Source organism: Suricata suricatta, chromosome 8 (assembly GCF_006229205.1).
Source record: "Suricata suricatta isolate VVHF042 chromosome 8, meerkat_22Aug2017_6uvM2_HiC, whole genome shotgun sequence".
NCBI classification, from domain to species: Eukaryota; Metazoa; Chordata; class Mammalia; order Carnivora; family Herpestidae; genus Suricata; species Suricata suricatta.
In genome coordinates, this window is record NC_043707.1 from 35,044,398 (window position 1) to 35,055,877 (window position 11,480).

Consider the following 11,480-nt stretch of genomic DNA (forward strand, 5'->3'; position numbering starts at 1 on the left):
AGGCAAATGGGGCTCGTCTGGCCTCATACTGTCGTCTATAAAAAGAGGAAAAGAAAGCCCTGAATATTTATGCCTAGGCTCCTGGACCCAGACCCCCTCCGTCCATCCGTTCCAGTTCCCGGATGCCATCAAGAGCCAGCTGCAGCCCGTCTCCTCCCTGAGGGCCACACCGATCGATTCCACGGACACGTTCCCAGCCACTTCTTTCCTGGGATGTTACACCAGAAACTCTCTGCAGCATTTGGTGCAGGGAGACATCTGGGGCACAAATGACATCAGAGCCACCTGGCATTTGGTGGCTGATGTCTCTGTGGGGCACCGGCGCCGAGAAGGGCGTTTGGGTGCTCAGGGACACCCCACTTTCCGGAAGTTCTCCTGAAACCACCTTGCTTTCACGGAAGATCAACACCAGTACCTGTTTCACCAACCTGAGGAGGATTTTGAATTTTACGAAAAAAGCTGGTTCCCGGGCTAATGAGGGTCTTTCATGTACGGGCCGCGGCGGACCGTGGACTTCTGGGAGGTGGGGACGGACTTTGCCTTGCGGCTTACAGGTTTTACAGACACGCTCTCTCGAGGTGACCGGGGGAAGCCTGCATCTAACGTAAGCCCTCCAGGGCCCAGAACTGTTGAAAAACGGGGGTTTCAGGTGAATTAAAAGATCCCTGACATATTCTGATTCATTAGATCGAGCACGAGAAAGACTTTTACTCCATAGCAGTTGTTAAAATGGAGCCTGAACTGACTTCCCCGCTGTCTGTGAATACAAATCTTCCTTGAAGCGATCACCACTCGGGGAGGGAACTGGCCAGAACTCTAGACGGAGGGATCTGGTGTGTGTGTTGGCAAACCTGTATCACTCAGCTCCCTCCAAGGGTAGAAGGTCTGATTTGTGGTGTTTCCCAGTTTCGTGGCATAAAGACTCGTGTGTGGCTGACTTCAAGTGAGCAGCGTGACATCCCCGCACGCCAGTGGGGATGACAGGGGTGGGATGGGCTCTCACAGCGGGTTCGCACCAGCAGGCGTGCCTTTTCTAGAAGACTTCTCTTTTTTTTTGTTAGATTTCAACTGTGAATGTGTTATCTGGCCCTTTTTGCTTAAAAAGCAAGTGCAGATAAAAAACAGAGGGATGAAACAGTATCATGGGGTGACCCCGCTGTATCCCAGTCTGGCCAAACTGAGGGCTTGGGTTGGTTTGTGGCTTAAAGATAAAAGGTCGAAATGGTGCAGACTCTGTCCTGTCCTTTAGGCTGAGCCCCCCCGGGTGGCTCAGTTGGTTAAGCGTCCAACCCTTGATCTTGGCTCAGGCCATGACCTCATGGTTCATGGGACCAAGCCTCACGAAGGTGGGCAAGGCACAGCGAAAAACAATGCCATCGCCATACTTAGGTTTGAAAACTTGAATCCTGGATACCTGCTCCTCCCCTTCCCTCCGTGCTTCTTACAAATGCAGATTCAGGTGTGGCTGAACCACTTGGTAACGCCTGAGTGGTGGAGCGGCACTGCCCACATTTACCTACAACTAAGAAGCTGTGTCCACAGGGAGTTTGAAATCAGAAGTTAATTTCTCCGGCTGAGGGAAGCCAGAAGGAGGGGTGTGCTGCATCCTCAGGGAGCCCCCCCCCGGACCCGGGTTATCTCTGCAGAACTGGTTCCTTTCCTTTGGTGCCATTAGATGTCTGTCACTACAGTGTAGGTAGCATGGTTACATGTGGCATTTTCCTGTCGGTGGCTGGCTCTTGGTAAAGCCATATCTGGGAGAGACAAGCCAGATGGGAGAGGAGGACCAGGAGAGAGGAAGAGAGGAAGGGAACCCAATGATAGAAAATGAAGGAAGTTTAAAGACCCCGACTCCCCTCCCGACCTGCCCGGGCCTCTCTCTCACCCCTGCACCCAGCGGCTCCCCACCCTCGACTGCTCTCTGGGGCTGGCTGACCAGCACTGACCTCCAGGAGCTTTCTGCTGGCGAAGGTCGGGAAGATGATGATTTGGAGCCATTTCCATTTGTCATCCTCGGCAAAGATGAGGCTTGATTCCAAACTTTCATTTCAACCCCGGTTCTAAAGCGGATTAAGTGAATGAAAACAGGTGCAGCTTGGGGTTGAGAAATGGCTTGGGCGTTTCTCCAAGGAAGGATTAGATGCACTACCAAAAAAAGAAAAAAGAAATGGACGCAGATGATGTGTGATGCTGCCTCTTTCCAGAAATTCTGAAGGGGCACAGTGGAAAGGCGGCAGTCTTGGGGGCCGTGTGCTGACAGCCACGATTGAACTCTCTGCGTCCGGTCTCAGATGCGCCCCCTCTGCTGACCGAGCATGTGCTTCCTTGCTGGGAGTCCAGCTGGGGGAAATCACTAGGCGTGAATGTTTTGGGGTGATTCGCTTTTAATCTAATGTAGCTCGCTAGAGGGAAGGCTGTTGAAATCTTGCATGAAGAGTAGATTATCTCTCAGATGGTCATCCTTTTGGAAAAGTGAAGAAACCCAGGTGTCTAGGGGGCCTGTGGCTGATTTGAGACAAATCTGAGGCTGGAAACTGGGGTTGGGATGTTGGCCACTAAGAAGACGTTGAGAAATGTGAAAAGGATGTTGAGGGAAGGGATTCACATGTGGTCTTGACCCTGAAGTCCCCACCTAATTAATGCCTGGTGGTAGAGATTTGGTTGTGATGACCAAGGGTGGTGCAACAGGTTTTTGGACAGAGGCCTGGCCAGGACTTCCCGAACCCCCCTCCCCACCTCCGTCCATCTCAGAGACCGCCGCTGGTGAAGGCTCATAATCCACTGAAACCACTCAGATCCTAGCTGCCTTGACATATGGCCATGTGACATTCAGCAAAAGCATACATTGTATCATTCTGGTTGCCACCATTGGGCATATCTAGTCATTTTACATTAACCTGCCTTCATTTTCCAAATGCGACTGCCAATTCGTTGATGACCACTCCACATCTTAGATGCTGATGTGGTTGCAAAGAGCCACACCATCATTTTCAACGTCATCAGAGTCTGAAATGACTCTAGAACTATGGAAAGGAGCTTCAAGCCTATTAGCGATGATTAATTCCTTTTAGGGTTGAGAGGGAGGGAAAAGCTGTTGCCAGCCCAGGAAGCTCATGTTTAACTAACTTCTGGTCAGAAACATGCCTGGAAGAAGCAATCTCACACTACAACCCGCCCTTCGGTTTGGGAAAAGGGTGTGACAGTCCTTCATCAGAACACGCATGATGAGGACAGAATCGAGGAGACCAGGCCAAGCAACGAGCTATCTGCTTCCAGAGATGCTGCCGCAGACACCAACACAGCAAACAAAACAAAACAGGCAATGACATTATTTAAGAAGCATGCCTCATTGGGATCCCCGGGTGGCCTTGTCAGCTAAGCATCCAACTTCAGCTCAGGTCATGTCTTGAGGTTCATTGGTTTGAGCCCCAGGCCGGACTCTGTGCTGACAGCTCAGAAAGAAACATGCCTGGAGCCAAAATGTCCTGGTTGGCTAGTCTGGCGTTTTTATCATTCCTCTTCTGAGAAAACTAGCATTATGCAACCTCCTATCATTTCTCCCTTTATAGCATAAAAATTCTGAGCGCTTAATTTTAAGGATATATCCTGATAGGATTTCTCTCACTATCTGGCTCCCATCCACCTCCCATTTTATCAGGCATCCTGTGCTCTAGCCTGGTTGAGATCTCTAGTCTTCATGGTGCCCAGGATATTCTAGGACCTTTCTTCCTCATTCTGCTTTGGGACACATAATTCTCAGAGTTCAGTTTTAAGAGTTTTGGCAATTGTGATCACCAACATGCGAAATAAGATGTGACATGTCCACTACTAGAAAGGCACGGTCAATCTGCAACCCACCTCCCATCGCCAAAACCACCCTCTGGTTTCTACCATCACAGATCTGTTTTTTTTTTTTTTTTTTTTTTTTGGTCTGTTCGTGGACTTCACAGGATGACATCATATTCTATGTATTCTTTCCCGTCTGGCCTCCTTTGCTCAACATAGTAGTTTGGGAGATTCACACACACTGTGTATCAATAGTCTGTTTCTTCTTCCGGTTGAGTAGGATTCCGTTGCATGGAATTTATCTATCCACTTTCCAAGAAAATCCACAATCTATCCATTTCAGGGTGATGAACGTTGGGATTATGAACAAGGGTTCATGCGTGACACATGTCAATTTCTCTCTGGTGAACACCCAGGTAAAGACTCCTTGGGTCACAGAGTGAATGTGTCTAATCTCAAACCGTGGTCCTGCACTGTGGCGGAGTCATCTTACACGCCCCCCAACAATGTGTGCGTTCCGGAGCTCCAATGACCTTTTACGTTGTTAGCCATTCTAGTGAGTGAGAAGCGGTTCTCTCCTTTCTGTTCGACCAACTGCTCTTCATCCTTCATGACCGCTCAGACACCACCCTTTTCGGCTTCACTCTGAGCCAAATTTTCATGGCCTCCGTGTTGATGTTGCACCATCCTTGAACTGTCTGTCACAGCTGTGAGCTCCCTGGGACAGAGGTTGTACTTCATGGGTCCCTAGCAGCGTGCCTGACCAGGAGCAAAAGCCCAAATGAATCTGATGAATGAATGAGTTGAGACGGAGTCAGAAGCTGTTTCAGGTTTTGAAAGGTTGGCATTTCTGAATCTTTTAAAATGGGAATTTCCAGAGACATCGAGGTTAAACTGTATAAAGTGTTATCAATATATTGATTGACGGTGTCCAATACCATCACCCCTGTCCTCAAATTCCTTAGTGGATCACAGCAGACAGCAGCACTAGAATTTGTTTTGTGTGGATCCCAAGAGGGTGGAGGGAGATCGTGAAGGCTGGGCCCCACTGTCTGCAGCACGCCGAGTGCCTGCCTCGGTGAGGTCTCTCAGGTGGACCTGTTTTAGAGAAGTCAACCTCTGTGCACCCGGGAGAAGGTGCCCATCTTGCTGGTGGCTTCTTTTCACCCTCATGGTGAACTCTTGTGCCGGTGAGGTCAGCTGGGCCGTTGGGTTTCTGCTGACTCCGTGTCCTCCGTATGTCCCAGCGGGTTGCATTTGGGTGGATCCACAATTCGCCCACAGGACTCCCAAGTTTCTCGTTTAGCCAGCTCTACTCCTACACATTTCCCAAGACCCCACTCAGGTCTCACCCATCCGAGAGGATTCTGGAAATTCTAGTCCTTGCCCCATGCCCAATCCAGGGCCCTGCCCACGATGGAGGTCCAAATATTGGTTGATTTATTTTCAAGGTGATGAGGTGATAGCAACGCCTCCAGATCCACAGCCGACGTGACAGTGGGCGCTGTGTTTGCTGTCATTCCCTGACTGGCCAATGGTTCAGCTCTTGAACCACATGGCATGGAGGGAGAAGGGCCCAGCTCACCTTGCCTTGAGGATCATTCCAGTTCACATTCCAAAATCCTCCGTGGAAAAGGAAGCCCTGTTCCAGGTGATCGAGTGTTGTGTCAATACTCTCAGATGCCCAGGACCATCCTCCACCTTCCAATCCAGGGTCTCAACGTGACCTGCAAGATTCCTCCAGCAGTTCACACACAAACACTTGTTAGGTTGACAGGAACTATTTTAAGGTGAATTAGGAAAACATAGAGCTAGTACCTGTAGTTTAGAATTTCTAAGATATTAATTATTTCATAAGACAAAGCTACCTTGATTTAGGTTAAAAAAAAAGTTCGATGTAAAGAAAATCATGGAGTGAATTATAATACAGATAGTGTTCGGATGTGGGCAAAATGGTGAAGGCAGGACCTGAGTGTCAAACATTTAGAAAGCAGTGGACTAGCCCAAAGCCCTGAGGGCCACAGAAGAAGACGGCGCAGCAATTTCAATCATCCCCTATTGACCTGGTGAGTTTTCACCCAGGGGCGGGAGAGGAAGTGGTCTGCGCGCTTGCCTGTGAGGCTCAGCCACCTTCCGACCTGAACCATCAGCACTGGTTGGCATCTGCGTTTGCAAGTTGGTCCAAGAGGTGGCAATTGGCTGAAATGGATGGGCCTTTCCTCATGTACAGACCTGGTTCCCGAGGTTGCCCATGGACAGGGACACTGGGTCCACTCACTTCTGCCTGACCTTGTCTTGCCTCATTTCCAGCGACTGGAAATCTTTCTGTCTCCTCTTCCCACCTAGGGCTATGTCTGTTCCAGAATGTTCTATCCCTCTGTCCCGTGACACACTGATACTGCCCTTCTCTGGGCACCCACTGTCCCTTGTGCCCATTATGAGCCCCACATCCTCTGAACATTTGAATCCATGAGGGGATAGCTCATATCTGCAAAGCCAGGGCCGTCTGTCTCCTCACACCTCCGTCTGGGGCACTTGGGTCCACTGTGACGTGGCCGAGGACCCCGGCGTCTGACACGTCACGCAGCACTTTACTCTGCCTATCCAAAATGGTAGTTCCTCCTGGTGAAGCCCTCATGTGGCTCACAGGTGGCTCAGCACATCTTGCAGGGATGAGCAGGGGACCCTCCCAATGCCTCACTGACCACCCTGAGATCTTGTCCTGCTTTGGGAATTCAGGTTGGGCCACCAGGCTCCGGGCTGCCCCGCCTGGATCTCTGGATCCTGCTCCACGACTCCCAAGACTATCCCCAAAGACCCTGCTGAGGTGCTTCCTCCTGCTTCCCGAGAGCCTGGAGTGGGCCTGGAGATTCCTCACCTTCCTCCAGTGTCAGGATGCTCCTCAGTCACCCTGCTGCCCTCCCACCCCATCCCCATAGCCACCCAGCTCTTCCCAGCCCCCCGAATTCTGGGCGAGAGACCACCCCGCCCCGCCTGCCCCCACACAGGCCCAAGAAGCCTGCGTCCAGCTGGAGACTCCAGAGCAGGAGCGTGACGCAGGCCAGCAGGTGCGGCCACATTGCCGAGGAGAGGCTTAGAGAGATGGTCACGTCCCCAGCCTGGACAGGACCCGGCAGGCACTGAGAGCTGCGGGCACATCTAAAGAAGTCCTTCTGTTTTATTCATTTGACTGCTGGTTATGCGTCTGTCCCCGGAGTGCCAGCCCGTTGCCATCTCTGCAGTTTCCCTTTCTCAAAGAAGAGAGGTGAAGGCTTTGTCCCCCACTAACTTCCAGGCAGGACATGTGCTTTGGCTTCAAAGTGCTGGGCTTGTCCCTGAGCCGAGGGCACTCGGTGCCCCCAGCCTGCTTCAGGGACACAGGCTAAGTCCTGGGAGGAAACATATGGTCCTTGCCAGCCTGGGGGCCTTAACGATGCATGTCGTATGTCCCTGCACGCCAGGATTTGCTCAGACCCCAGGGCACTCACAGGAGTGACAGGATCTGTGTTAGCATTCCTTCTGCTCCTGCAGTGTTCCCATGGGCACCGCCACAGGGCTGTGTGGTAAGGACACAATTTTTACACCTAAATGTGGATCGGGGGTCACAGGGGGAGCCTCATGGGACCTGCTCCTGGGAAATATGAGAGGGGGTGCAGTGAAGATTTGAGACCAACAAAAATGGCACTTAGTGGCCTGAGTCTGTGCGGAGGGATGGCCACACATCCCACTGTGGGCGGCAGCCTGGGAGGGAGCAGACTGGGGGGCAGATGCTACCCTGAGCTCTGGTGAACCATCAGTTCTCCCCAAAGAGTGTATTTCTTTTACTTTATTTTTATCCTTACACATATTATACACAAATGTATCTTCTTCTTTTCAATGTCAGCAGCTTTATTGAGGTCTATCAGACATTCAGCACACTGCACACATTTAAAGAGAGCAGGGACTACACACAATACGCAAACACACACGGCATTGCCGCCATCGAAGCAGCCGGCGTATCTGCTCCCTCCCCAAACTTTTCTCACATCACACCCTCCTGCCCACCACGGACTGTCGCTCACCTGCCTGTCTCCAGCAAAGGGACTGCCTCCTGGTGCTGTGGGTTTGTTTGCATTTCCCAGAATTTTCTTTAAAAAAGAATGTTTATTTTGAGAAAGAGAGCGTGCGTGAGCAGGGGAGGGGCAGAGAGAGCAAATCTCAAGCAAGTTCCGCACCATCAGCCTGGAGCCCAGTGTGGGGCTCAGTCCCACAAACTGTGAGACCATGACCTGAGTTGAAATCAAGAGTCAGATGCTCAACTGGCTGAGCCACCCAGGCATCCTAGAATTTTCTATGGAATAAAAACATACAACATGTTCTCTGCTTTGTCTGGCTTCTTCACGCAGCATATTTCTTTTGAGATTTGTCTGCAAATGTATTCTCTATCCATTCTTTCTGTGGCTCAGTATCTGACTGTCTGAATGTACCACAGTGGGCTTATTATTGCCTGCTGATGGACATCTGGGCAGGAGAGGGGCAGAGAGAGAGGGAGACACAGAATCCGAAGCAGGATCCAGGCTCTGAAGTGTCAGCACAGAGCCTGACATGGGGCTTGAATCCACAAACCTAGAGATCATGACCTGAGCTGAAATCAGATGCTTAACCAACTGAGCCCCCCAGTGTACCTAAAACTTATTTGAAAATGGTCACAGATACACAGGGAGTTGCAAAGTTATCACAAAGAGTTCCGATATACCTTCACCCACTCACCCCCAATGGTTTCATCTTATACAGTGGTCGGATGATGGTACAACTAGGAAGCAGACATTGGCATGATGTGTGTGTGAGTGGGTCTGTGCTCCTTACTACATTCTGGATTTGTGGAACCACCGCGGCCATCGAAACAGAATTATCCCATCACCACGAAGCTCTCCCTCCTACTGTACCTTTTTACAGTGACAGCCACCTCCCCACGACCTCTCTCTCTGTTTTCCATCTCAATAATTTTGTCATTTCATGACAAAGATGGGACCATACATTTGTCTTTATACTCATGTGGCATGTTGGCGAGCAGTTTTCTTTCTTCTGAACTGTTCTCATCCGATTGTAGCATCAGGCTAATACTTGCCTCATAAAATTGGTTGGGAAGAGTTTTCACCTATTCTATTTCCTGGAATAGATTCTATAGAATTGGTGTTAATTTTTCGTTAAATATTTGGTAGCACTCTCCTGTGAATCCATTTCAGTGTGGAAATTACTTTATAGGATGCTTTAAATTACGAATCAATTTCCTTGATCGCTATACAGCCATTCAAATGATCTATTTCCTACCAAGTGAGTCGTGGTAGGTGGTCCTTTCCAGGGACTTCCTCCATTTCATCTCAGTTGTCAAACTGATGTGCATAGAGGTATTATTGTCCTTTTGACGTTTGCAGAATCCATAATGACATCCCCTGTTTCATTCATAATAACTGTGTCTTTTATTCTCAGTCTTGGTGGTTTGTCCATTTTTCTAACTTTTTCAAAGAACCAGCTTTTTGTTTTACTGATTTTTCTCCATATCTGTTTTCAATTTCTTTGATTTCTTCTCTTACCCTTATTATTTACTTCCTTCTCCTTGCTCTGGTTTTATTTTTTGGTTCTTTCTCTGTTTCTTGAAGTGGAGGCTTTAATTACTGGTTTCAGAATTCCCTCACTTCTAATGTAAATATTCAGAGCTATACATTTCCTTCTCAGAGCTCTTGTAGATGCTTTGCATTTTCATTTAAATTGAGTTATACATATCTTTAAAAATTTTCCCTGAGACTCCTTTGACTCAGGAGTCAATTATTTAGAATTGTATTTTGTAGATATCAAATATGTGGAGACCTTCCCATCATCTTCCCAGTATGGGTTTGAACTTTGAGTCCGATGTGCTGAGTACATATTCTGTATAATTTCAATGCTCTTAAATACATTGGAATTGTTCAATGGCTCAGGATATGACCTATCTTGGGTAATATTCCATAATACTTGACAAAACATGCATTCTGCTGTCTCGGAATGGTTGTTCTATAAATGTCACTTCATTCTGATGGTTGACAGTGGTGTTGAGCCTTTGTGTTGCCTTATTGTTTTTTTGTCTAGTTCTTCAGTCAACTGTTGAGAGAAGGGTGTTGAAGTCTACAACTGTGATTGTAGATTGGTGTTTTTCTCCTCTAAGTTCTATAAGTTTCTGTTTGTCATATTTTCAGTTCTGATGTTTAGTGCACACATATTTAGGATTGCTATTACTTCTCATCAAATTGACCCGTTAATCATTATGTAATGTCTCTCTCTGTCTCTGGTAATTTTCTGAAGTTTACTTTCTCTGATTGTATATAGCCTGATTTTATATTCCTTCTTTATTTCTATTAACATTTTTCTATTCTTTTACTTGCAATCCACCTATATCATTATATTTGAAGTAACTTTACTAGAGAGAGCAGTTTGATCATTTCTTCCCTGTCAATCTCTGCCTTACACTTGGTTTATTTAGATTATTTACACTTAGTGTAATTATTGAAGTGCTGTCACTGCCGTTTTATTTTTTGTTCTGCAGTTCATTCTCCCTGTATTCTGTTTTGCTGTTTTCTTTTCCCTGCCTTCCTAGAACTCTGTTTTTATTTATCCAGTTATCTTGAGTCCCTTTCAAAATTTCTCATCACTGATCTAGAATTATATACATACATAACATAAATATATGTGTATATTAGGAGTCATAGGCATCCAGGGCATGTTACGTGTCTCACACATACATAACTTACCACAATCTACTTGTGGCAACATTTTATGAGTTCAAATGAAGTGTAGAAACTTGCATCTCTTCTCATCCCTAGCCCTCTCCATTTATAAGACAATTGTCATAAATATTTCTCCTCCTTACAATGAGAACACATTTAAAAGTGTTATGAGTTTTGTTTCGTAATTTGGAAGGCTCGGAAGGGAAGGAAAGACCACCATGTTTATCTGTATTTCTGTCTTTCTGCTGTTCTTTCTTCCTGGGGGATCCAGTTTTTTTTTTCTGGTTGCAGTTCCCTCTTGTCTGAAGAGCTCCCTTTAACAATATTCTTTTCCAGATCTTCTGGATATAAATTCTAGTTTTCCTTCGTCTGACACTGTCCTTATTCTCCCTTTGTTCCTTCCTGAAGATTACTTTTTGCTGGATATAGGGTTGTAGGTGACAATTTTTCTTCTTTCAGCGCTTGGAAAAGGTGCCACTTTTTTTCTGGCCCCCATGGTTTCTGAGGAGAAAACACTGTCATTTGAATTATTTTCCCCTGGAGTTAATGTCCCATTTCTCCCTGAATGCTCTCAAGACTTTTCTTTTGTCTTTGGTTTTCAGAAGCTGGACTATGAGGTGTCTTGATATGGATTTCTTTGGGTGTATCTTTCTTGGGGTCACTCAGGTTTTTGATTTTGTACCTTCATACCTTTTCCCAATTTGGGGAAATCACATCCACCATTTCTTTAAATACCTTCTCAGCCACGCCTGCTTTTTCTTCTCCTTCTGGGACTCTGATGACCCAAATCTTTTGTTATAGAACTTTTTCTGTAGCTGCAAATGTCTCTGAGATTCTGTTCATTTTGTTCTTCAATCTATTTTCTCTCTGGTGTCCAGGTTGGCTTATTTCTACTGTTGTACCTTTGAGTTCCCTCATTCTTTTTTGTGCCCTCCCCATTCCGTTGTTGCATTC